The sequence below is a fragment of the Homarus americanus genome, unplaced genomic scaffold (assembly GCF_018991925.1).
Source record: "Homarus americanus isolate GMGI-L3 unplaced genomic scaffold, GMGI_Hamer_2.0 scaffold24260, whole genome shotgun sequence".
Classification (NCBI taxonomy): Eukaryota; Metazoa; Arthropoda; class Malacostraca; order Decapoda; family Nephropidae; genus Homarus; species Homarus americanus.
Window position 1 is genome coordinate 3420859 of NW_024721079.1, and position 26936 is coordinate 3447794.

At 42.7% G+C, this 26936-nt stretch overlaps 1 protein-coding gene across 1 annotated transcript in view; it reads left to right on the plus strand.

Moving 5' to 3' along the window:
- Positions 1-15492: 15492 nt before the first annotated feature.
- LOC121861335 (multiple epidermal growth factor-like domains protein 6) overlaps positions 15493-26936 on the plus strand; it is a gene marked incomplete at its 3' end in the record, with an annotated part of 50510 nt that continues 39066 nt past the window's right edge. Inside the window, exon 1 of the mRNA XM_042358983.1 lies at positions 15493-15523. The remainder of the gene's footprint in view (positions 15524-26936) is intronic.

Consider the following 26936-nt stretch of genomic DNA (forward strand, 5'->3'; position numbering starts at 1 on the left):
GTGAATGTGTTGCACGACCTATGTCATGAACTGGGTCTCCAATATACAGTGTAATCCCTTTAAGACATTCTGAGTGATTCTTTTTTATATTCCCGAAAAAATATATACTGGTGGAATGATATATAATTTCAAATATATTTAGATATCTGAACAAAAAATATGGACTAGTGATAATGTTAGATATTGCTTTAGAAAATTTCAAAATTATAACGGGCCACTATAAACGTATTCTTTACACACACACACCATCATCGTGTCAACACCGAACCCACTCTCGAAGGGTGTTGGATTCAGTATGACCAGGCGAGTTGGCGATGGCATCCGTATCAGAGATGTCTGCGTCCATGAGAGAGACTCTTCTGGGACGTTTATGTCGCCCCCCCAAGGTGGCAAAAACTTGCCGGCTGAGGGGACCTTCGTGGGACGATCGAGAAGTCAAGAGCACCTATGGGCACGTCTGTCCCCTTATGTGGTCACGCCACGACTGGCCCCCTGAACCTTACACCTCACACCCACCGACAGTCTCACATTTGACCCCAGATTATTGCCACAACCATGGCGTGTCCTCCCACCACTAGGCAACGAAGGAGGCGCTAGTTGTAGAAGTCAGGTGAAGCGCAGAAGCGCTTACAGCGCCCAACAGGGAAGCATGCTAGTTCATGCTTGCCTTTATGTCTCATGAGTTAAGGGCGTAGAAGCCTGAAGGGTCAAGGGCGTAGAAGCCTGAAGAGTCAATCGTTTTTGTCATCAAGTTATTGGAAGCTCCAACAACTTTCCCGGAATACGAATTCGCAACTTTCGATTTACAACAGGTACCTACTTTACTGCTAGGTGAACAGGGACCAATTGGGACTAGGAAAGTCAGGTGACTGTCCCCAAGAGAGGTGATCCGTCCCTTCTATATGCTATCGAGACAACCAATTGACTGAAAATGTCCAGAGGAGGGCCACCAGACTGGACCCAGAAAAAATTAGAACGCCTGTAATTTCCTAGCTTATACTATAGGCGGGCATGGGGTAACGCCCGCCCCACTAGGGATCACAGCGTAAAGTTGAAGAAGCCACAAGCTCAGAAAATTGTTAAGACAAACTTTACAGAGTGAGAGTTGTGAATTCTTGGAACAACCTGCCAGAGAATGTTGTGACGGCACCTAGTGGGAGCTCATTTAAGGCCAGACTTGACCAACACTGGCGCAGGTATACCAATACATTCTGAAACCAGTGCATGCTCTGTACTTGCCAAAAGTGTGTAACAGAGAATGACCGACCGCCCAAGCGACTAACGAGCCGGTCAATTGCGACCATACATTCAATTATCTAGATTAACCTGTCTTCTATACCATACAATCGACTATCTACTCGATCGTAAATTCTAAACTATAAGCTTGTCGTGCATTTAATGACAATATATTCGACAATGACCCACCTTTCCCCTTTATTTCCCGTGTTGCCAAAAAAATCTTACCTAGGAGTTAATTATACCGTGTTGACCAAGATGATACATGACATATGGCAGTGAATACTTGTGTAGTGTGGTTTGTGTGTGTCTTAGGATAAAATCTTGATGCAACACTAAAAGAAACAGCCTCTCTTAATTTTATATTGAACGTTAGTCTGAGTGAAAATTAATGCGTACTTCTTTTTGGATGTGCGCAAGATAATGTGACGTTATACTGCACTGTACAGTATAGTGATCCTGAGCAGTCTTTGTGTACTGGTAAAATATCTGTGATTTTACTTGTATCTTCTGTACCTATACAGTACTTTTATTATTTGTACCTGTAATTGTAATTATAACCTGCATTTATATCTACACTTGTACTGTACTAGTTTCTTTATGTGTACAGTACTTGCATCTGTATCTGCACTTGCATCTATGAATGTCTCTGTACTGATAATTCTATATTAAGAATGTTATTGAAATGAGAGCTGGGGATAATGATCCAATTCTGAGAATCGTAATCAAACGATTGACCAGGTCACTAGGTCATAATTACTATAAAATACAATAGTATACGGTACAAAAAGAACAGAAAATGTTATACAGATGTAAATTTTCTGTGATGCTTCTAGTGTTGATTATAGGGGAAACAATGGTGTTTTCATTCCAGCTCCGACGTAAAACGTAAGTATTATCAAAGGTTTACTTGTATCTTAAGACCAATATCCAATTCCATTAAAAAATGCACAATTATTCTGAAGTGTGAATCATGCTGTGTTTCATGGAGAACAAATATATTAGAAAGAACTTCAAGCAGTAGGCAGACAATCACTGGCATGAGTCACTTATTCTTAACTTTGAGAGACTATTATAAAAATATAGCAGATGTATGTGATGTAGAAATATAAAGTAAGTCTTAGGGCGAAATTCTCCTGATCGTAAGTATAAACATAAAGCATTGGTGGCTGTGTGTATCTACTTGCCCCTTCCTTTCAGTTCAAAGGAGGGCCACCAGACTGGTGCCTGCACTTCGCCATCTCAGCTACCCTGAGAGATTGGAGCGCCTGAACTTGCCAGCTTATACTACAGACGGGTAAGGGGTGACCTAATTGAGGTGTATAAGCATCTCAAGGGGCATTACTCAGCTCAAGATTGAAGAAGCCGCAAGTCGACAAAACTGTGAGGGCAAACTTTTTCGGAGTGAGAGTTGTGAACTCTTGGAACAATCCACCAGAAAGTGTTGTGACGGCACCGAGTGCGAGCTCTTTCAAGACAAGACTTGACCAACACTGGAGCGGGTTCAGGTACATTCAGGAGCCGGTGCATGCCCAGTACTTGCCAACAGTGCGTGACAGAGACGTGACCGATCGCCCGGGCGGCTAGCGAGCCGATCTTTTGGTGAAGAGGATAAAATAAAAGGAAAAGTAACAGAGACGTGACCGATCGCCCAAGCGGCTAATGAGCCGATTAGTGGTGAAGAAGATAAGAGTGCTGTCGCTTCAATTTACAGTGGGAGGTCCACGTCCCGTACACACTCCAGGGAGGAACTGGGTGACGGAGGAACACAACAGATACGAGGTGGCGACCCTGGTTCCTCGGTCAGAACGGAAGATACTTGGGATATGCATAGCAGAGAAAGACAGGCCAGGGTGGTGCTTGGTGGTTATCAGCAAGACTCTGAGAAGTGGAGAGGTAGAGGACAGAAGACAAAAGAATATGACCAAGTATGGGCGACTATTAATGGAATACAATACACGAAGCATCCACAGACACTTATGACAGAAAAAGACAACTGAAGATTATGCGAAGTGGCTCACAGTGGGAGTTTAGTTGGTGGAGGGTCAACGAGGAGAGAGAAGCCAGGGAGCAGGAGTATCACAGTGATAAACTAAGGACACATGGAAGAAAACGGAGACCTGTTAACGCGAAACTAAAGGAAAGTTTGGAGCACAAAGAAAACTTTTCTCTTCATCATAATATTACCTTTCAACGTGCCACCACTTTACCTCCAAGTTCTGAGAAAATGGAGAAAAACTGCCTTTATCATACCTCGAACGAGAGAAAAATGCTCACGTTTCTCAGTCTGTCTTAGAGGTCACAAGTAAGAGTGGCTACAGAGACCAGAGCAAGGACTATTCACACAGCTTTCTCAGGAAGAGGAAACAATATAGACAGGAGTTCAAGCTAGTGATGCAACGCGATGACATACAACACGGGAGGCTCAGACACAGAACCCACTTGCCTAGATCCCTCAAGATGATAAATAAGAGGCGTCATCAGAAGTGTGGGCATCAGTGGTCTAGAGTGTCTCACCACGAACGTCGACAACACCACCACCACTATCAGTCTCTGCAACACCACAACCACCACCACCAGCAGAGTTACTAGTACCCCCAGCCTGACTACCACCATTGTCACTGTTCTCACCAACAACAACACCACTAGCCTTCTTAACACCGCCAGCCTCTCCATCACCACCAACCTCACCAACACTACCAACCTCACCAACACTACCAATCTCACCAACACTACCAATCTCACCAACACTACCAACCTCACCAACACTACCAACCTCACCAACACTACCAATCTCACCAACACTACCAACCTCACCAACACTACCAACCTCACCAACACTACCAACCCCACCAACACCACACCACTTCACAACAACCACCTACCCACTACCTCACCAACACTACCAACCTCACCAGCACTACCAACTTCACCAACACTACCAACTTCACCAACACTACCAATCTCACCAACACTACCAACTTCACCAACACTACCAACCTCACCAACACTACCAACCTCACCAACACTACCAACCTCACCAACACTACCAACTTCACCAACACTACGATCTGTCTAACCAGCGCCACCACAGACAATCCTTCAGACGATGGATACAGACACCTGAGATAAGGGAAACTCTACTCGGCCCCGCCACTCGCGTTACGATCTTCCTCGATAACAGGAGAGACCAAAGGAGGAGGCTACACCCGCCTGGAGGCACACCCGCGGAGATAAGAATGCAGAGGACGAGGAGCAAGAGAAGGATGTGCCGTGGAGTTTCCTGCATGACGCCTCTGGTAATCCTGAAGAAGGCTGGAGCTACGCCGCTGTTGAGGATTCTGGTAAGTGTGAATTTATTTTTTACTCACGTTCTGATGTATACATTACCACTAGGAAGATTCTGCCTACAGATAATTACATTTCTTTTAATATACACGCTTTAAATGACATCTTTATCCTTGAACGCCTTTAACCATTATGTTTCTTCTTCATCTTCTTCTTATTATTGTGTAGCCTTTCCTCACCTGCATGTCTGTATAGTAGTAGACAGGTGTAGTGTTGTGTGAGAGGGAGCAGCCTCACTCATCATCACACAGGTAAGCACTTATAAACATAGTCGCATCAGCTATGAAGTGTACCCTGGAGTTTTTCCTTGAGATTTACTGTATATAATTATGTGTTCAACAGTATGTCACTTGGTCCTATATCTTAGCAACCTGGGTAAGAGAAGTGTTATAAGTAATGGTGTCTAACATGAAAATACAACAGGAAGTAGATCAGTGTTTCCAATAATTTTATCTCTCCCTATTTCATACTCTCACTCAGAGGGTCCATATGTAAACATCCCCGAAGAATCAAACAACGGCACACACACATTGAACCTCATCTTAGTCGTAAATTATAATAAAAAATGACTCTAACCATATCCTCAAAATTATATCAAATAATTATGTACAGTATACATATGGCAAAATTAATCGATACCACAAAACATTAACAAAACTCAAGACATCTGACAACACTACTTGGGGGAGGTTGCTACTTGTCCATATACTTTTATCCTCTTCACCACTGATCGGCTCGTTAGCCGCTTGGGCGATCGGTCACGTCTTTGTTACGCACTGTTGGCAAAGTACTGGGCATGCACCGGCTCCTGAATGTACCTGAACCTGCTCCAGTGTTGGTCAAATCTGGTCTTGAAAGAGCTCACACTCGGTGCCGTCACAACACTTTCTGGCAGATTGTTCCAAAAGTTCACAACTCTCACTCCGAAAAAGATTGCCCTCACCTCATGTGCTACTAGCATCATAAATCTCGTGAGTATGCAAATGAGCTTTCCCATGTAACTATTATATACGGCAACCATGCATTATAATCTAATTTGTCTCGCCATACGATAATAAATAATAATAGAAAACTGTAATTTTTGGTTACATCTCGGAAGGGTTGCCAGCTATAGCACCAGTTTCCTTTCTTCCTTTTTAATATTCGTTTTTTTCTCTCTTTCTTACATATATTTTCCCCTTTCGTTTTTTCCCCAGGATGAGATACGACAGACATACTCATAATAAATAAAACTTAAGGTTCTCTGGAGATACGTTAAACAAAATGTAATGTTCTTTATATGATTTTTTGAATGGGTGAAATATGAACTGAAAACATCACATTATTCATAAAATTCACCTTTTTTAGTGATAAGTTATTTTTAAGACCCGCCGGTGTAATCTAGGGAACAATATGGTGTATATTTGTGGGAACTGCAGATATCATGGGAGCGAACCAGTGATCCTTAAAACAGTAGACGAACACTGTGCCAACTCGGCCATCTCATCCCCTCAATGTCAAACCTCTGAAACAGATCATCAGAGGTAGAATTTTCCCAATATTTGGAGACATATGAATGCATTGGCTCACGTACTGTACACTACAAACACAAAAATGACATCCCAAATGGCATAGACTCAGCACTTTAGACTACTTGAGCCTCTTGATACCTTGCCTTATCACCCTGGACTCGGATTCAGAAATACTCGAGTGTTATTTTTTTTCTCTTTCACCTGGTAAGAGAAGGGAGAACACACCCAGTTATATTACATTCCCGTTACACTTACGATATTATTTTACCGCCGGTTTCTTTTGTCATGGAGTTGAGTGAACCAGATAAATTCGTTCTATATCTCCATATACGGGAAGGTGGGAGTGAAGGGAATGGCAGGGCAACATATACACATCTTTGAGAATCGGAGCGGTGCGGTATCGGCCATAACCCCCAGCTATACAGAGTGAAGTAAATCCTGGTTTATAAGGAGGTAACTACAGGTTTGTTCCGCGGGTTCCAAACTCCACTGAAATTATCAAAAACTAAGAGATCGTATATTATTCACAGTATTCACGACCTGTCCATGTCCATTAAGATTCAAAGGTTCCCCGCGCCACTGAAATTATAGGTAACTAATCGAAAATATTTTTATTCAATCTATTAACATCGTCCCTATAACTCTGCTGGACTAAGATTCAGACACCACTGAAATTATCGTGATGTAGGAGAGACCGTTTTATGTTCTTCCAAAAAAAAAGTCCACAATGGCTAACAGGATCTCGACGCCACAGAAATTCATCGCCGCAGTATTAGGGTGGTGCCTCAGCCTGTGAGGACCACGGCGAAGGGACCACTTTGCACGCTGTGGTCCACACCCCATGGTCCTAGTCAGTCCTGATACTCCTCCTTGCGTCCCCAGTGTGTTCTTCCTCCGTACTCCTCCTCTTCCTCTTCTACGTGTCCCCGTGGTCCTCTTCCTATGTTCAGTCAAGCATTCATTTTTTTTTGTAAAACCAGTCTCTTGGTAGGAGAGAGAAAGAGAAAGAGAGAGAGAGAGACCTCCACCACCACCAAAGAAGGACACACATGAATTAAACGTCGATCTGGGATTAACGACTGGTTCATGTTGTTGATAGCCTTATACCCTAACCCTCCTCCTCCTTACACTACCACCTCCTTCCTCCTTCTCTTCCCTCCGTCTCCTTCTTTCTTCTACCACCATCTTCTCCTCCTGCCCTCACCACCACATCCTCTTCCTCCTACCACCACCAGTACTACCACTTCCTTCTCCCTCATCCACTGTTTAATTTAGTATGTAACTCCCTGGGACAAACCTTTATCCCCCAAGCACGGTTTCCTTCTTGGCTAAACCAGAGAAAATTATTTATATGAACTTTCTTGGTTAGAAAATTCTGTTATTCAATCAGTGAAGAAGTTTCATTTAATTCTGTGTTATTTGAAAACTAATGTTACGTTGGTGTTCTTCTAGCCAAGAACAAACTTCACTTTGTTCTGTGTTATTTGAGTACTAATATTCCGTTGTTCTATGAGCGAAAAACAGGTACTGATGTTACATACTTTGTTCTATCAGTGAAGAACAAATACTAATGTTACCTTGTTCAATCAGTGAAGAACAAATACTAATGTTACCTTGTTCTATCAGTGAAGAACAAACATCAGTTATATCTATGTGTTATTTTAGTACTTACATGGTGTTGTTCTACGAGAGAAAAAACATCACTAAACATACGTTGTTGTTCTATCAGCGAAGAACAAATTTCGATCGGGGCGTGATTGTTGGTACAAGTAGGAGAGTCTGGCACGACAGGGTGGCAGGGAGTGGAGGTGCAGGGTGGGGATGGATGCAGGGGGTAAGGAGGGATGGAGGTGCAGGGTGGAGGTGCAGGGTAGGAGGAGGATGAGTGCAGGGTAGAGGGAGGTGCAGGGTAGAGAAGGGAGGTGCAGGGTAGAGGGAGGATGGAGGTGCAGGGTAGAGGAGGGGATGGAGGTGCAGGGTAGAGGGGAGGTGCAGGGGTAGAGAAGGGGAGGTGCAGGGGGGAGGGATGGAGGTGCAGGGATGGAGGTGCAGGGTAGAGGGAGGTGCAGGGAGAGAAGGGAGGTGCAGGGTAGGAGGAGGGATGGAGGTGCAGGGTAGGGGGAGGTGCAAAGGTAGAGAAGGGAGGTGCAGGGTAGGAGGAGGGATGGAGGTGCATAGAGGGAGGTGCAGGGTAGGGTAGAGGGAGGTGCAGGGTGAGAAGGGAGGTGCAGGGTGAGGTGCAGGGTAGAGGAGGGATGACGGAGATGCAGGGTAGAGAGGGGAGGTGCAGGGTAGAAGAAGGAGGTGCAGGGTAGAGGTGAGGATGGAGGTGCAGGGTAGGGGCAGGGTAGAGAAGGGGAGGTGCAGGGTAGAGGAGGGATGGAGGTGCAGGGTGGGGAGGGGAGGAGGTGCAGGCAGAGGAGGGATGGAGGTGCAGGGTAGAGAAGGGGATGGAGGTGCAGGGTAGAGGAGAGGGTGGGGGAGGTGCAGGGTAGAGAAGGGGAGGTGCAGGGTAGAGGAGGGGATGGAGGTGCAGGGTAGAGGAGAGGGTGGGGGAGGTGCAGGGTAGAGAGGGTCCTCGATCTTGACCAAACCAATTCTCCATGTATGTAAACGTAGCGTTGATGATTACCCCCATGTGAGCCAGTCATGCGTTGAGAGAGAGAGAGAGAGAGAGAGAGAGATGGGCGTGGTTCACACAACTTGTACAATATCGCTGAACACCTCCCTGACGATGTTCAACACGGAGAAGAAGTAATAACCCCTGACCGTGTTTGACCACCCCCATGAGAGTCCATCTATCCAACAGTGACGAGCTACAAGTACCACCGCCTCCGTGATGACGAGATACATTCTAGCTACTCACGGTCCATAAGAATAGATTTAGAAGATTGTCCTTGTATGGGTCACTGCTTGTGTTTACATTGAATCAGCTGAGGAAAAAATGAAGTACACAAGGGAGGGGATTATTTTGGTTCCCTTCACGATGCCTCGGTCGCCTGCAGGTACCCACGTGTACACAAACCATCTGTAAACATAAGGTACAACGTGTTTTTTTTTTCCTCCATCTAACTTTAGACACATAGACTTTATCTGAGTAATCTTCATGGTTATAGATCTTACTAAAACAAATTATATCTTCGTCGTCCCGAGAAGCGTTAACCTTATTCTCAAACATAAAATCAGGTTTTTTTTTTTTATTTATGCAACTCAATCTATGCAAAAGTCCTTCAGGTGTCTATTCTCACCTCATCAACTTTCTACTTATGATTGTCAATAAGTTAAGACTGTTTTAGGTCATAAGTGAGCTACATCATTCTATACAATCTCCTCCATCGTTCTAATCAGCCATTCCTCCACTTAAGTCTCACCCTCAAGTCTGATCTCACTCTCATTATATATCCGTGAAGCGTTAATTCTCTATATATCCTTAAGTCAAACCATCTCTCACAACAAAGGCAATATTTTCAACACTCACCTCCCCGTCTTTAGCGACATTATACTTATTCCTCTTCCTCCTCCTCACTTCAGCATGATAGGGTAAACATAATGCTTCGAAAAAGTTAGCTCACTCAAGTTTTTTAATTAGCTCATCTCTCTCTCTCTCTCTCTCTCTCTCTCTCTCTCTCTCTCTCTCTCTCTCTCCCTATCAACACCTACACACTCTTACTAAAGCCTTCTTCTATTTTCACATTTGGGAAAGTTACACCCTAAATTTCCTTAATTCTCCTTGACGGCTTATCAGTGGTCGAGCTTTCATCTCCAGCACCCTTCCGTCACTCAGGTGTTCCTCCTTCCCTTATTCCACCGTTACCTTGATGGTCAGAGATCACACGAAACTCTAACCACCTTATCACGCCTCTTTATATCCCAGACGCTCTACTTGGCTACAACAGGGCACTGTCGAGACGCCATTGACACCAACACCCACCTCTCCTGCCTTTTAGCTTCTGTTCCTCGTGCCTAGCTGCAGTCTAACTCCATCTCAGTACATGTGTCGTCTTCCAAATGTAACCCTGCAGCTCTCTAAGTGCAGGGTCACACAAGCACCTCCAACGTCCATAAAGTAATGGTCTTATCTTCTATAAAGGGCAAGACAGGCTCTACTTGAACAAGGGAACAGTCTCGGCAGCCCCACTCTGTGTGTGTGTGTGTGTGTCATGTTAATCTCCCCCAACCATCTTATAAAAAAAATAAGATATACTCGTAACAATGCTAATGAATAACAATAAAAACAACGATAAACTTAGAAAAAATAAAGTAAAGAAAATAATACAAATAGTGAAGAAAATAATACAGGTAGCCACATAACCATGAGGTAAACAGAGATGAGCTGACTAGGCGTCGTCTACGTCACCACCAACACCATCCACCCACCATTGTCTTGTTAATATTACTTAGTATCTCATGATCAACGGTATATAACCAGACTGTCAGGGAGTTATTACCGTCCCTCTAATCCGGTGTTAAAGTCGGTGTTATCGGTGCCTCCTTATCCGGATGGACCAGCTGTCCGGTGAATGAGGGATGGACACCTTTGCAGGGCCGACTTACACAATGTCATTATTATTGTGGTGATGAATGGTGGCGACTTTTGGCAACGTAACATACATACTGACAAGAGATTCCATTTGTATCACTAAATGTATTAATCTATACATATAATACGTAGTCAATGTGTATACAAACTTAGGTATTTAAGATTCAGATACGTACACAGTTACAGTAATTACGTATGAACATCAGGTCCTTCCCTCAGCACGCACCGAGTTATGCAAAGTACGAGTCTTCGGTCTGGTTCAAATACGTGATCATCATGTAGACTCGTAGAAGCTGTAATGGTCCCGTCCCCCTGTTGTTTACTGCACCTGATGGTAATGATTCTGACCTGTTGCTTACTTCACCTGTTGATGTTAATGGTTTTGACCTCCTGTTGCTTACTTCACCTGTTGCTGTTAATGGTTCTTAACTCCTGTTACTTACTTCACCTACTACTATTAACGGCTCTCACCTCCTGTTGCTATCTACATTCTTATCGTTTTTCTTGTACTGTTGCTTGAGAAACCAATTTACAGACGCCTCCAAAAACCAATTGTCAATGGTTTTTACTTGTCAGAGAGCGACACACACACACACACACACACACACACACACACACACACACACACACACATTATGTCAACTCTGGGGACACTAACACGATCTTAAACTCCTCTTTATTCGTCGTCACATTTGCATCTTGCTTCCGTTTACCCGTCAAGGACACACCTATCAGATACACACCTGTCGGACACACACCTAGTCTTAATTAACCTGCCGTGCTTGCTTTGAAGTGATACATATAATATCATTCATGTATGCTTTTATCTTGGCAACAAGTAAATGTACATGTTGGACAATATAGTACAGTGAGCTTTAGATTGAAAACAAAAGAGGAGCGTTATGTTGTGATGATTTGGTTGTGTGTGAGTATGGGAGAGTTGTGGTTGTTAATATTATTATTATTACTATTATTATTATTAGTAGTAGTAGCATTAATGTTAAACTCGACGTTATTATCATCACTTTCAAACTTAATATTGCTAAAATCATCATTATTATTATTATTATTATCAAACAGCACCATTATCATTGCAATCATTATCATTATCAAAACCTCCTATTTATCTTACACTGTTATTATTATTATCACTATGAGGCGTGATCTTTGACCCCCCCCCCCCCCAGAGAGGGTAGTTTATTCAGAATGTTAGTGTAGTGCAGGGCGCTATTATTAAAGCTGCCATCACCTGCATCTTCCCTCCAGGGGGATACTTGATACTGTGCCTCCTACTCTTCTCTTCTACCTCCCCACCCCATCATGGAGCAGCTAACTCTCCCTCTCTCTCTCTCTCATTCTTTTCTGTTCTCTCTTTATCAATTTATTAACCTTTATATCCATCTATCCCTATCTATTCTCCCCCTCCCACCTACCTCTCGACCTCCCCCCACTTCCTATCCACATCATCCACTCCCCCCTTCCACCTCCAGCCCCCCTCACTCTCCCCTTCCCTTCTTCACCCCAACTGCCCGTCATGGGTACATTACACTACGCGTCCTTGGTAACATAACGGATGTGTTTTTAATTACACTCGCCTCTGGTCTAAAAATACACTTGACGTGGCCCCATTATTTTAGGGTTCAATCTGGTGTACTCCAAGTCCCGATTTTCAAAGGTTCGTAAGTGAAAGTTTACTCGTTAGTTGGTGACCTGAGAGGGCATCTAACTGGCTCGTATATCAACATTTTCCCCACAAGCTGGTGAGGTAAGGAGCTACGATGTAATGATCGGTTCTCAAAAGTTTAATATGTTATATTTTCCACCTTAAATGACCATATGACAGGGTATGTAACTAACTCACTTAAAGATGCAGTAACAAAGTAGCCTTGGAGAATACAGCTTTGCTAAACTAGGAGGAGAAATTACTAAGTATATATTAGCTGCTGAATTAGCTTAAGGTTGTTATGTGGCAAAAAAAAAATAACATGGACGAACCTCTAAGAATCTATCATGTTAGTTAAAGTATTTATATAGAATAAGAGCACGAGACTTTGAGAGTGCCTGAGTGACCCTGGTTGAGAGTGCGTGGATGGGTGCTTCACCGCCCACGGGTCGTATACCACTCATGATGGTTCAGGCAGACCCGTTAGTCGAGCAGTTTGCATAGAGAAATATGCAGGGCGGGCGAAAATTTGCAGTGTTGAACCTTCCCTGCGGCAGCGATCACACATACCCTAGACATCAGTATACCGTCACTATCGCTGACTGTTGTGTTGAGTTTGTTGGTGTTGACGTAGGTAAGCTGCGGCTCTCTAAGGTCCCTAATCTCCTCCAATCCTCTGTAAGTTTTCTACCTAATCATTCATCATAAACAATGGACGATTAGTATGTATTTTTGGGGAGCACAACAATAATTATTCATTTACGACAAGAATATTGTTATTAAGTTAGGATAGGTACTTAGTGATGCATTAAGATACTATATAGAAATTTAGTGCTACATCAGGATAGGTTTTCAGTGCTACGTCAAGATACTGCAGGTATATTTAATGCTGCGTGGAGATAGGTTAAGTTCACATGAGACCATACCAAAGTTCCTAAAATATGAAGAAAATTTTAAGGAGTTAAAATTTACTATTCAAGATCTTGGTTCTCATACCTTCCTGCTATCTGTCTGTCTTTCTGTCCGTCCCTTTGTCTATCTGGCCGTTTCACCATCTGTCTGTCTCTCTGTCTGCCTGTGGTATATAATTCATGATTCTACTTTCCTGGGGCTATCACCATCCACACCCACTACCTACACACCACGCCACCTTCTCCACCACCTCGCGCCCTCACCTACATACCACGCCACCTTCTCCACCACCTCGCGCCCTCACCTACATACCACGCCACCTTCTCCACCACCTCGCGCCCTCACCTACATACCACGCCACCTTTCACCACCTCTCGCTCACTCCCCACAATCACGCCACCTTCTCCACCACCTCGCGCCCTCACCTACATACCACGCCACCTTCTCCACCACCTCGCGCCCTCACCTACATACCACGCCACCTTCTCCACCACCTCGCGCCCTCACCTACATACCACGCCACCTTCTCCTCCACCTCGCGCCCTCACTTATACACCACGCCACCTTCTCCTCCACCTCGCGCCCCCCTCACCTACGCCACTCCACCCCCACGCCCTGCCTTACCTGCTGCCTGAGTTCGAATGGCCTAGGTTCTCTTGCCCATACTATCCCCACGTTTAATACCCATGCCTTATACTTCAGGTTTTTGTTATCATCCGCTGTGTATATACTGAATCTTCTTGTCCATTGCCCACGCTCTAGTTCCTCTTACCCACTGTCCCATACTCTTCAGTCTTCTTGCCCATTGCCCACGCTCTAGTTCCTCTTACCCACTGTCCCATACCCTAAATGTTTTCAACTACCACTAATACAAAAATGATAATAAGGAAAAGGAATTACTAACGATTAGGAGATAAAGGGTAAAAAAAAAATAAAGGAGGAAAGAAGAGACAAGGAATTATTATTACTATTATTATTATTATTATTATTATTATTATTATTATTATTATTATTATTATTATATTATTATTATTATTATTATTATTATTATTATTATTATTATTATTATTATTATTATTATTATTATTTTCATTTTTATAATACATATTGGTAATAATTCTTGACTTTGAACATAGAACCAGATTAAATGTTAGTGAATAAGATACACCTCGAAGTTCCTATAAGGTGAGAGGCGGAAAACAAGGCATTATGAAGATCAGATCCACACTCTAGTTTAACCCATCATTTGGCAGTATTTCTTACGAACATCTTACGACATATGTTGTTCTACTTGTTAAGATAAATCATGTAAATATTTTAAAGTTTGAAGTTTACGATTTTTTTTTCGGTAAAATTCGTGTCGGCCATATTGTAAAACAGCAGAACGAAGCAGTCAGGCGTATCTTAACGTAACCTAACCTAACCTAACCTACCTCTCAGAATATATTACAGTTTAGTAAGGTTAGGTTAGGTTAGGTTAGGTTCGCTTAAGGGTGGGTAATCATCAGGTGAAATAAACTAAGGGACGAATATTCAGGTGAGTCAATAAAAAAATAATAAATTAAAATAAAAGATGAAATATGAGTTACAATAATTCTCATCGTGTACCATATATGCAACGAGTCGCCATTCACGTAAAAATACGAAGCCAAACACTTTTAGTAAATTCATAAATATGCAGATGTTACCCACGTGCCTTCAACACCTTTCCAAGACGGCGTCGAGATACTTTATTTCCATACTGACGCCAACACCAGACCGAGGGTGTCCGAGTCTACCTTAAGTCTTGGAAATTATTGAAGGTTGTGATCGATTTTCCATTTTTTTTCATGATTCACAGTGTTGGTGGATTCGTTTCTTCTTCTTCTCTGTCTTCGTATTATTATTATTCACTGTTTTCGTCTTCTTCTTCTTCTTCTACACATTGAAATATGCACTCCAGAAAAGTCCAAAAAATTAACATTACTCGCTGAAAACACTCCTCCGGGTGGGTTTAATGGGTGGGGGTGGTGAATGGATAAGCTAGGTATCTCTGGGTGGGCGGGTGGGTGGGTGGGATTGTGGGTATTCCGAGTTTAATACGTTTTGGGGGAGATTCTAACAGGTGGGTGAATATCCCTGGTAATGTATGATGGCTGGGTAATGAGGTGGGTGTGACGGCGGGCCGGTGGGTTGGTGTGACAGATGGACGAAAGGGTGGGTGGTGGTTGAGGTGGGTGGGTGGTGGGCGGCGGGCGGCTGTGGGAAGGGAGGTGTGGTGGGCAGACACAGTAGGAAGGGCGTCAGTCATGCTGGTGAGTGTGGTGCGGGTAGGTCGGTTCTCCTGCCTGTTTGTCCGTCTGTCTCTCTCTCTCTTTCTCTCAGTGCCGTCTCGCCGCCCGCTCGCGCTACCACAACACCCCCCGACGGGATTATTTTACCGTACGTGCGGTTCACAGTCTCATATAAAATCCTACGATGAATTTTTACCCTGAACTGGAAATGAGAGACTACATCTAACTGGCCCGCTTAAGATACTGATAGAACGATGGATTCTCAATTGATCCTGCGTTATGTCATTTCGAAGTGTGAGAACGTGTCTAATTGGCCAGAAAAGGTGTCAAAATTGCCCCAAGACTCTACCTTAAATACATGCGTTCTCTATTCCATTCATTGGGGAAAATGCCTCGGCAATGTTTGAGAATACTAAAACTATAGCCTGGATTTTCAAAGAGTCATAAGGTATTTTTTCCTCTTATCTAGGGAGTAGGGAACGTACCTTGATATACCGTAGTAATGTCTTAAGTGTAATTTCAACATCATTTTGGTTGTGAACTTTTCGTCAGCCAGTTAGATGTGATCTTCCATTCTCAGTTACGTGTTAAAAAATACATTAATTACTGTATAAAGAAACGAGACTGTACAGAACACAACCTGTACCGAACGACACCAAAAGAACAGTTTTCAAAATTTGGGGAAACATCTTCGGGAAAAAAATGAACTGGGTGAATGTGTCAGTGAACGAAGGCACAAGCATGACTGCCTTCAATACCATTATTTACCCGTGACTGAATACGACTTGACCTGACCTTCGTTATCAGTGGGTCACGTCACAATATATCCCCTCGTTGCCATCATTAAACTGACCTAACAGACCTTACGTGACCTGACCTCCATTGTCCAGCTGTGAAGACGTCCTGTCATCCTGCACACGTAACTACCCAGAGGTCGTGATTACATTGTGCAGTTTCTGACTTTTTTAGGAGTGAGTGTTGCACCAGTGTGTTACAGAGAAGGTATTGTGTGTTGGCGTGGTGATGATCAGTTGCTTTACGTTTTAAACTTTTCCTTGTTTTACTTCTGTTTTACTTTTCCGTGCGCGCGCGCACATGTATGTGTGTGTGCAGCGCCTGAGCAGTTCAGACGTGCCTGAGCCCCACCCTACTTAATTTTAATAACACACCCACAGCTGTTGTTATAAAAGTAAGACACCCTAACAGAAACATTGACTACCTCAGGCCTAGAATATGGAAACGATATTTTTTCCTTAAACCTCTGAATAAGAAACGGCGTATCCTATCTCATATACACCCCCCCCCCCAAGGTTGCCAACTACATTCAACAACGGAAGAGCTAACTAGCCAGTGTCATAATAAAAAAAATTCTAGCTTCTTATATTTTATTTTCTATGTTTAAAGTCGGGTACCCTGAAAATGGGGGGCCCCCTTCGGCCGCACACTCCTAAATCCGGCGCTGTTTGTGTGTGTAACTTACGTACAATGACCTACCATTACCCCACTCAGCAATGTTGTCTCTGTACACACATAAAATGAAACAAACATTTAACTCCTTGAGTATGATGTCAACCACCAGCAGCGTACAGTGACTTAGTCCACTGATTAATATACCGTAATCCTTTGAGTACATTTATTAAACCCTCTCAGCACAATGATTTAACCCTTGAGTACGATGACTTAACCCATTAACTACGATGGTTTAACCTCTTGAGTACGATAACTTATCCCCTTCAGTACAATAATTTAATTCCTTGGGTACGATGCCTTAACCCTTTGAATACGACGACTCTACGGGTTAATATCAAACTATAAAATCCAGTAGATTTAATTTATAAATTAACTAAAAGTGATAACAAAATAAATAACATCACTGAACTGATGATATGAACATATAAAAATACAAAGAGCTTTTCGCGCAAATGTCGATAGTGACATCCCCCCCACCCCACCCCTCACACCCCTCACACCCCTCACACCGACACACACAAATGTCAACATGGCTCCACCCCTTGTACCAGGATCCCTACAGGAAGACACTCACGGCTGGCGGTGTAGCGTGAGGTGTATGAGGTGTAACTATGGTGACCTTAGACCTAAAGGGTGGAAAAAATTAAGTGCCTTATATAAGTATATCGAAAAGAAAGTGCTGCTCATATAGCGTGCGGTCTACAGGATATTTAGGTTAAGTTAGGTTAGGTTAATTTAGGTCAAGTTAGGTCAGATTAGGTAAGTTTGGGTAAGGTATGGTAAGGTTAGGTTAGGTTAGGTAAGGTTAGGTAAGGTTAAGTCAGGTTAGGTTAGACTAAAGATATCATTGTAGACCGCACGCAATAGTAGCACCGAAAAGATTATAAATGTGTATATATTTATGAACAAATAACATGCAAACACTATGTGATATAACAGCATTATATCCGCAGAATGCATTAAATATGTAAAAGTTATACTGATTCTACGAATTTTGAAGCGTGGCGGACCAGATTTTAACCGTAACGTTAAAGATTCAAGCGCGGCGAATTGAAAATCAAGTGTGGCGAACCCTCACGCTTAAGAGGTCATATCAGGGGTTCACAGTTGGCATGAGGCTGATCGTTAGGCCCATAGACATATTATAAACATCTCCTTTATACGCACACACACACACACACACACACTGGCTCCAAAGTGAGAATCGTGACATCTTGGAATCAGTGGTGCTGGTGATTCCTATGTTCGTGGCCTTCTCGATAGTATACAGGGTGAAACTATGGGGAAGTTTCTTTACGCCACTTGCCTCTGTCTACCTAGCAGTAATTGGGAACCTAGATGTTAATCGATTTGCGGGTCGTATTCCGGAGTAATGATTAGCCAGTGCAGTTGGCGAGTTACCCGGTCTTCTCGGACTATTCCTTGACACTGGGTCATGTAGCTCGTTAACTTAGGGTGTGGTTGTTGTGTTGGCGACAGCTTCTACACCTTAAACAAATTCACACCTAGGTGGTCCTTGGGCCGGTCATCCTCGATTTCGAGGAGCTTCCATTATTATGAGTATAGAGCGAGCACAACAAGTTTCCGGTGGAGGCAGGACATTATCATGTATGCAGCGGGCGAGGGAGCAAGTCCACACACCCATATACAGTACGTCGTGAATGGCGGGCGAGAAGTGTGTCATTGTCTCCAAACTGTTCCCTTTTCCTTCTTTGGGCGACGACCTCATCTCTAGAAAATTAACCCCCGGCGGGATGCAGTATTTGTTTTAGGCGAGTCTCTGTTAATTATATACTGCCATAGTGAGTTATGGTAAGGCCACACCACAACGCCACATATAGTAGTCGTCTCAGTTACCGTAATGAACGTTCTGTTGTAAGGAGACACGTTGCCCATAAGAACGTCACCAGCACGAGCAGTCAGAAGCGTCTACTAGCAATTTCAAGCACATGGAAGTTACGCCAGATGGACGAGCGCCTTCAGTTTAATGCCTGTAGTAAAATTATCTTTATGATGTCAGATATTATCAGTGCTGGATTCGGTATCAGTCGAGCGGAGTGTGTGGTAGAGCTTGTTAGTTTAAGTAGTTGCCTTGTCCTTAACTACTAACTAGTTAATTTCCTGTCTAACTGGAGTGATGTTTACATAATACTTCTATTTCATAATCTTTGACCAATAAATAACAATCCAAGAGGAATATTACATTAGATCAACTTACTATATTACTTGTGTTGGAACAGCTGTTTATATTCGTCTGGGTTTGTCACATATCCTCGTCGGTCCCAGAACAACCAAGTCGTCACACATCGGTCGTGCCCTGTCTCAAGATATCTGAAACTTCTATAATGGACCACTAAAACTCTCAGGTATACATCAGCACCACGAGGGTCAGGTCTGTTTCACTTGGCATTCCTTCCATCTGTACCTTACCATGTAGTGAGTATGGGGGTAGCAACACACACACACACACACACACACACACACACACACACACACACACACAGGTACAGTCGTCTGTTTTTTGCCACTACCGGTGATGACTCCAAGGCTAATGGCAAGGCTAAATACAGTAATGGACGCACATATTCGTCAGCCTTCTGCTACCCTCGATGGTTTTCATGAGAGGGACCTGGCCAGGCAGACTATGGTCAAACACACTCGTCGCTTTTCTTCCACTATTGGTGATGGTCATATAGAACTGGTCTGGGCAAGTGGATCCAAATCATAGGTGCTAAAGGCTGCTGTCATCTTCAACAGTGACGTATAGGACACATGGGCAATGTCGTCCTGTGAGAGCTGCGGGTACCTATACACACACACACACTCAACCAAGTTAGTTTTACCAATTTTGATGAAACTTACCGATTATTTTACAAAAGATGGACAATACGTGATGAAGGTAACAAGGTATGGTGTGTGTGGTCTCTCTAAACGATAGATAAATGCATAGAGGAGAAACTATTTTAATCGACGTATTGCAATGACTTGATATTTTCGAAAAATCTGGATATCTATCTTTCAAGAAGCTTTAAATAATATAATAAAGTAGTTTATAACATATAAATTCCCCAGTGAAATTCAATAGTATGTAATCGTAGAGAAGAATTGCTAAGAAATGACTAACTACATAAATAAAACACGGTAGTTTGCCCAACGTCCTATCTCCGTTTTCTGTTTTTGGTGAAATGAGATATTCAGTAGGCTAGTGTAGCTGCCATACACGTGTTTATTTATTGTAAGAGTTCTGGCGTGTGATGTTGTGAGAGAAAATACGGAGAATCTGAAGAATCTGATCCTTTGTTGTAAATATACACTATTTTTCTCGTACTGTTTATCATCAACATTTTTCTCTTTGTGGTGAGTTTTTTATTTATTTATTTTATATCCTTTGTGATGTCATTATTTGTGTTGAGTTGGTGACATAGTGTGCCTTCCTCTCGCCCGCCTTACACGGCGCTCAAATACTACACGTTGACAGTCCTCCTCCTCCTAAATGACTGTCTTTTCACTCGTTCTCAATCCTTTTATCACTACAACTCTCTCCCTTCAACCATCCCTAAAACTGCCCCCCTCTTTCGCTTCCTCCTCACCCCCACCTCACTCCCCTTCCCCTCAACCACCCTCACTCCTCTTCCCCCGCCCCTTCACACACTCCCAGGGTTCGCGGATATTGCTCGGTGTAAACTAAAAAAAAAAGAAGGTGTTATTACTGTGTCTGCCGAAACAGTTAGAGAGTCGGATATTCGTGATGGCTGGGGAGACACAAGCCCTGGTCTGTGTGTGTGTGTGTGTGTGTTAAGGCGGCCCTCTGAGTCAAGATAGAGTTACACACACACACACACACACACTCACCCTCGCTGACGGTGTGTCTTCCTGTAACACTAAATTGGGTAATGTTTGCATGTGCGCGCGCGTGTGTGTGCTTCTGGGGGAACGTCACAGTTGTTTTTTTTATAGTTTGTTTAATTATTTTATATTTCGTGGTTATTAATGAGTCTTTAATTCTCTTTCTCTTTCTTCTTCTTCTTATCTTTGTTGTTTATAGTTCTTACTAAACGTTGGCATATTTCTTGGGTCGTAAACATCGTCTTAATAACGCAAGTTGTACCCACACACCAAAACACACATAAGAACACCTGGCACATATGATACTAGTCTAAAGTGGATCATATAGTTGGATAATTTATGGTCTTGAATCCTGATTTCTCGGTGATGTGAAATTTCGGCACTAATCTAGGACTTCCTATATTTGAACACTGAAAGAAGTTCCTTCTAGTTAGCACTTATACATCCTGTACATATACAAGAATATAACACATACATGCATACTCGTGCATTCACACACACACACACACACACACACACACACACACACACACACACACACACACCGCCCATCCATCGCTGACCCCACCTACTGTACTGTACAATCTGGGTCGTCTCCCCGGCAGCGTCTGGTAAGTCAAGCCCCTTTCGTCAGCCCTCAGTATCTGCTACTATCACGGCCCGTCTAAGTTATCCTCCCCCTCCTGCAGTAGTGGTGTGAGGGGTACTGTGTGCGTATGTCGCCTTCCCCCTCTCCCTCATACTACACCACACCTCTCACTCCAGCTTTCGACTCTTCTACTCCACACTCTCGACTCTATGCATTCCTGACCCGTCCACACCCTTATATTCAGTTAGCCTCTTACCCTTATCCTTCATCCATTCACACACACTCACACCCTCACACCATAAGACTGCCAGCCTCTCATACCTCCACACATACCCTCAACCCTTCACACCCTCACCCCTCCACACCCTCACCTCTCCACACCCTCACCCCTCCACACCTTCTTCACCCCCTTCACACCCTCACCCCCTTCACACCTTCACCCCCTTCACACACTCATTCCTCCACACCCACATCCCTCTACACCCTCACCCCACCACACCCACATCCCTCCACACCCTCACCCCTCCACACCCCTCACCCCACCACACCCACACACCGCTAGCCTCTCGACTTACATCTATTACCACTAAGAGTTTTTAGACCCTGACGCTCCACGAGCCTCTGTAACACACACCACAGCTGAGAGAGAGAGAGAGAGAGAGAGAGAGAGAGAGAGAGAGAGAGAGAGAGAGAGAGAGAGAGAGAGAGAGAGAGAGAGAGAGAGAGAGAGAGGTGTGTGTGTGTGTGTGTGTGTGTGTGTAATAATAATATAATAATAATCAACGGTTTATTGAAAGAGCTTACAGCCAGAAGGCTGAAAATATACAGTTACATATTTGGGGAATGGGTTACGAATTACAAATAATATACAAGTGTGTGTGTGTGTGTGTGTGTGTGTGTGTGTGTGTGTATTTTATTTACCCTGATCATAATATAGTATCTCTCTTTTTGTCTAATATAAAAACCAAAACTTAGAGAAACTTGTTAAACCAACCCCCTCCCCTCCTCCCCCTCGTTGTTAAAACCCTTAAATTTACAAACCAAAAAATTACCACGATTAGAAAAAACAATTAACAACAACAATAATAACAAATGCAACAGCAACAAATACACCCACATAAAAAAAACAACAACTCCAAAATTAACCTCACAGCTTCAACCAAGGTACATCTTCATTTCCAAACACAAGCTCATTCATTCACAAACAACATTACATGTATGGTGATCCCCCACAAGATATAGGAGTCCCATTCATTCAGAAACATGGTGTCTAAACCCTATGATTTCACTATACTGCTTTTTGACAATTTACTTCTGAACAATAAAATGCGATGACTTTACCTTTCACTTAACTAACATGAGGCGATTTTATTCAGCTGAGAGAGGAGCCCGTACACAAGAGGTTAAAACTAGACATGAATATAAATCTATCTTAACACTACAGACTTTTATCACAAGCTCAAAGGAAATATATTCAGTATGGTTGTCTGTGGTAACTGTAAAGAAAACGTATTAACTGTTAAGAAAACGTATTAATTGTTAAGAAAACGTATTAATTGTTAAGAAAACGTATTTAATTAATGTAATCTTGGTGAAATTTGATGCAATTTTGGGGATAATATTTTTTTTCTTACGTTTTAGCTTAAGTGAGCCTGTTTGATATGTTCTGATGTTACTATCATCGAAGATAATTTAACGTACTAAACCTTTGAGAATCCGTCTTTGTGGCGTAAGTGAGCCATGCAGTTAGATACGTTCTGTTGTCTCCATTTAAGGGGATTTTCTACCGTACGAACCTTTAAGGATTCATCTTTGTGTTGTATCTGAAGTGAACCATTTGGGTACGTGTTTATATAAGTTATAGGGAAGTTTCAACGTACATGAACTATTGAGAGTTCATCTGCATACCGCATACCTTAAGTGAGCTAGTTCCTGTATCTCCACTTATACTGACAGGATGTGTGTGTCTGGGTGCCCAAGTGGTGGTAGAGGTGGAGGTGATAGTGAAGGTGCTGTTGTTAGTGGTCTTGGTGGTGGTAATGTTTGTAGTGTTGGTGAAGGTGGTAGTGCTGGTTATGGTAGTGGTGGTGATGATGGTGGTGGTGGTGGTGGTGGTGATGTTGGTGATGGTGGTGGTGGTGGTGATGTTGGTGATGGTGGTGGTGGTGGTGATGTGATGTTGGTAGTGGTGCTGGTGATGTTGTTGGTGGTAGTGGTGCTGGTGGTAGTGGTGCAACATCCGTACCTGGACCCGGGTTGAGAGTGGGTATGAGCACCATCCTGCAGATAAATATTTGCTGAGGTAACACATCCTTTTCCGGACACAAACGAAGAGTTGAGATGTGACCGAAAGAATGTGATCTATACTTGTCCGGATTAAACGAATACTTGAATTATATAATGAAATAAATCGAAATTCTTATCCAGATTAAATGAATACTTAGATATATAATGAAATAAAGTGAAGATTTTGTCCGGATTAAACGAATACTGGAATATATAATGAAAATAAAGCAAATTCTTGTCCGGATTAAACGAATCCTATCAAAACTACGAGAATATATACATTGATATAAACAAATCATATTAGAATAAAAACGGTATAGATTAATATAAGTGTCATAGTATTTATATATGATTCCTTATATAGGTTAAAAGAAAGGAACAACTTGAAGACGAATATAACACTCCCATATAGGACAAAATTAAAACATTGTTGTGAGTTGGGAAGAAACATAGTGACGTTATCAGTGTATATCAAAACACACATAAACACAAATCCTCAGGTGTGTACTCTGGGTCTATAACAAATAAAGAGAGGCAAACAGATACACAGACGAAAGCAATATCCCCAACCCATCATCAAATACATTCTCGTCATCTAGAAATATATTAATAAAACACACACACACACACTCTCTCTCTCTCTCTCTCTCTCTCTCTCTCTCTCTCTCTCTCTCTCTCTCTCTCTCTCACTCTCTTTTCTCGACTAAAATTACGAATACCGACACAGATACAAACACACAAGTGAAACCAATACCCTCTTCCCTCCCTTCCTACATCTGATCTACCCCCAGTAACTAAAAATATAAACAGACACATGCAGATATATACACACCAAACACACATACATACACACACACACACACACACACACACACACACACACACACACACACACACACACACAGACGCTCCACATCAACACTTTGGTTATCTAAAATAAATACCAACATACAGCTACAAACACACAGACGCAAGCAACCAATTACCACCTTCCCCTCCCCCCTCCACCTTAATCTGCATAGACATGTGGTTGGTTTATTTGGGTTTATGTTTTATCAATGTGTTATCTAATATGTCGCCTCAGAGCTCTTGGTGTGCGTCGCGTCCCGGTAGAGTGTATGGTGGATCTTAACTACTTCAAAAAGGAGTTTCTTGTTTATTTAATGTCCCCGCGCTTTCTGGGGTTGTACCTCTCATGGCGCCGAACCTTCACTCAGATTCTTACAGGACAGTACTTGTGATTTTAACTTATATACTATGTCAAAACGCTTCTTATTGATTCATTATATGTGAAAACGTTTCTTACTGTTTCATTATGATGTGCAAAAACGTTGCTCAATGATTTAGTACATGCGAAATTTTATGTGTTACTAATACAATGTTATGTGTGTGTGTGATATGTAAAAATGTTCTTGTTATACCGATAATTATGATATTTTAAGACATATATTTGAGTCGGGAACATATTAATTCCATTAGAGTCTTCGTGCAATTATGGTGTCATTTAAACTCCCATCTTACCGTCTTATAACTTAAAGTGGGCCAATTAGATCAGTTCTCACGACACCCGAGGACAAAATTATGGGACGAACTTTTGAGAATTTTGACTTAGTTGATGAAGATACGGACAGATTTTGGTTTAAATTACAAGTCACAGTTTTTGTAAGTTAGATTGTACTTCCTCTTCCTCTCTCCTGATTATTCATTCTCTCTTCATCTCTCTTTTCTCTCTTCCCTTTCCTCTATCCTTCCTTCCCCTTTTCATCTTCTACATCCCCTTTCTCTCCCCGTATCCATTCTTTCCCCCCTCTCGTCATCTCCCTCCATTCCCCCTCTCCTTCCAGTCCCCTATTCTTTTTCTTCTCTCCTTCCACCTCCCCCCTCTTACTCCTTCCATTCCACGTCCACCTCGTCCCTTTCCCATCTCTTCCCTTCTGTCCCCTTTTCATCTCCATTCCCCCCTCTTCCTCTCTAGCTATTCGCCGCCAGCTCGATCATTTGAGTACGTGTGGGTCTTCACAACTCATTAGTATGTATGTCAACACGTAGGATTGAAGGCACGGACCAGACTACTGTCGGTTGTCTGTCTGTCTGCCTGTCTGTCTGACGCCACAGTACTTGTGTGTGTGTGTGTGTGTGTGTGTGTGTGTGTGTGTGTGTGTGTGTGTGTGTGTGTCAAATGTACGTACAATGTCTTCAGTTAACGAGGCTGATTAGACAGGTAGGTAGAATGACTTAGGTGTTAAGTGCGTGCGTGTGTGTGTATGCGTTAAGTTGGACACACACACACACACTAAATTCGAATGAACCTTCTCACTCAGTCATTCATTAACTGCCTCGACTTACTACTTAAGCTACGTTAAGCTCTTAAGTGTTAAGTGTACGCTTCACATTATTTCTTAACTCTTTAGTTTAAGGTACAGTACTAACTAAACGATCTCTTTTCCTAAGTTAATGTTCGAACCCGTGTACTTAGATCATTAAAACCATTCCTACCTGCTACCCCACCACACCCATCTCTTGACGTGCGCTGACAGAACCACCAGTACACATAATAATATACATTTACCGTTGTAACATTAGCAACACACACACACACACACACACACGGGATAATTTTAGGGATATACAAGAAGAATCATAATTATGGAGTAACGTTAAAATACACACAGGATAACTCTGGGAAAAGCACGGGTAGACGTTCACAATAACACACATGCCACTGAAATCATACTGGAAAAGCACAACACACCCAATACTTTTCTACGTCTTCACACACACACACACACACACACACACACACACACACACACACACACACACACACACACACACACGTCTAGAGACACTGTAGCTAAATATTCAAATACGCACTAAAACACACACACCAACCTTTTTTTCTATCACTCTCTCACTTCCGGGGTGCCTCAAGGTTCCGTCCTAGAACCAACTTTGTTTTGTTAATACACATAAATTATCTTTCAGTGACAAACAACTCTATTTACTCCTACTCAGATGACTCAATCCTTCACTCTGGTTGTTTCCTCATCTTTACAGGGAAGCCTCGCACGCATGGCTGAGTGGGGGGTGTACCCAACTTGCTTTCATTCAATGTCACTAAAACAAATGTCTAATAGTTAATAGCAGGCGTAATATTGCACAATTCAACATATATTTTGACAACACCACCTGCAACCCATCATCACACAGCGTGGCATTTTAAGCATCATCCGTACATCAACTTTTATCAGGGCAAATTGAG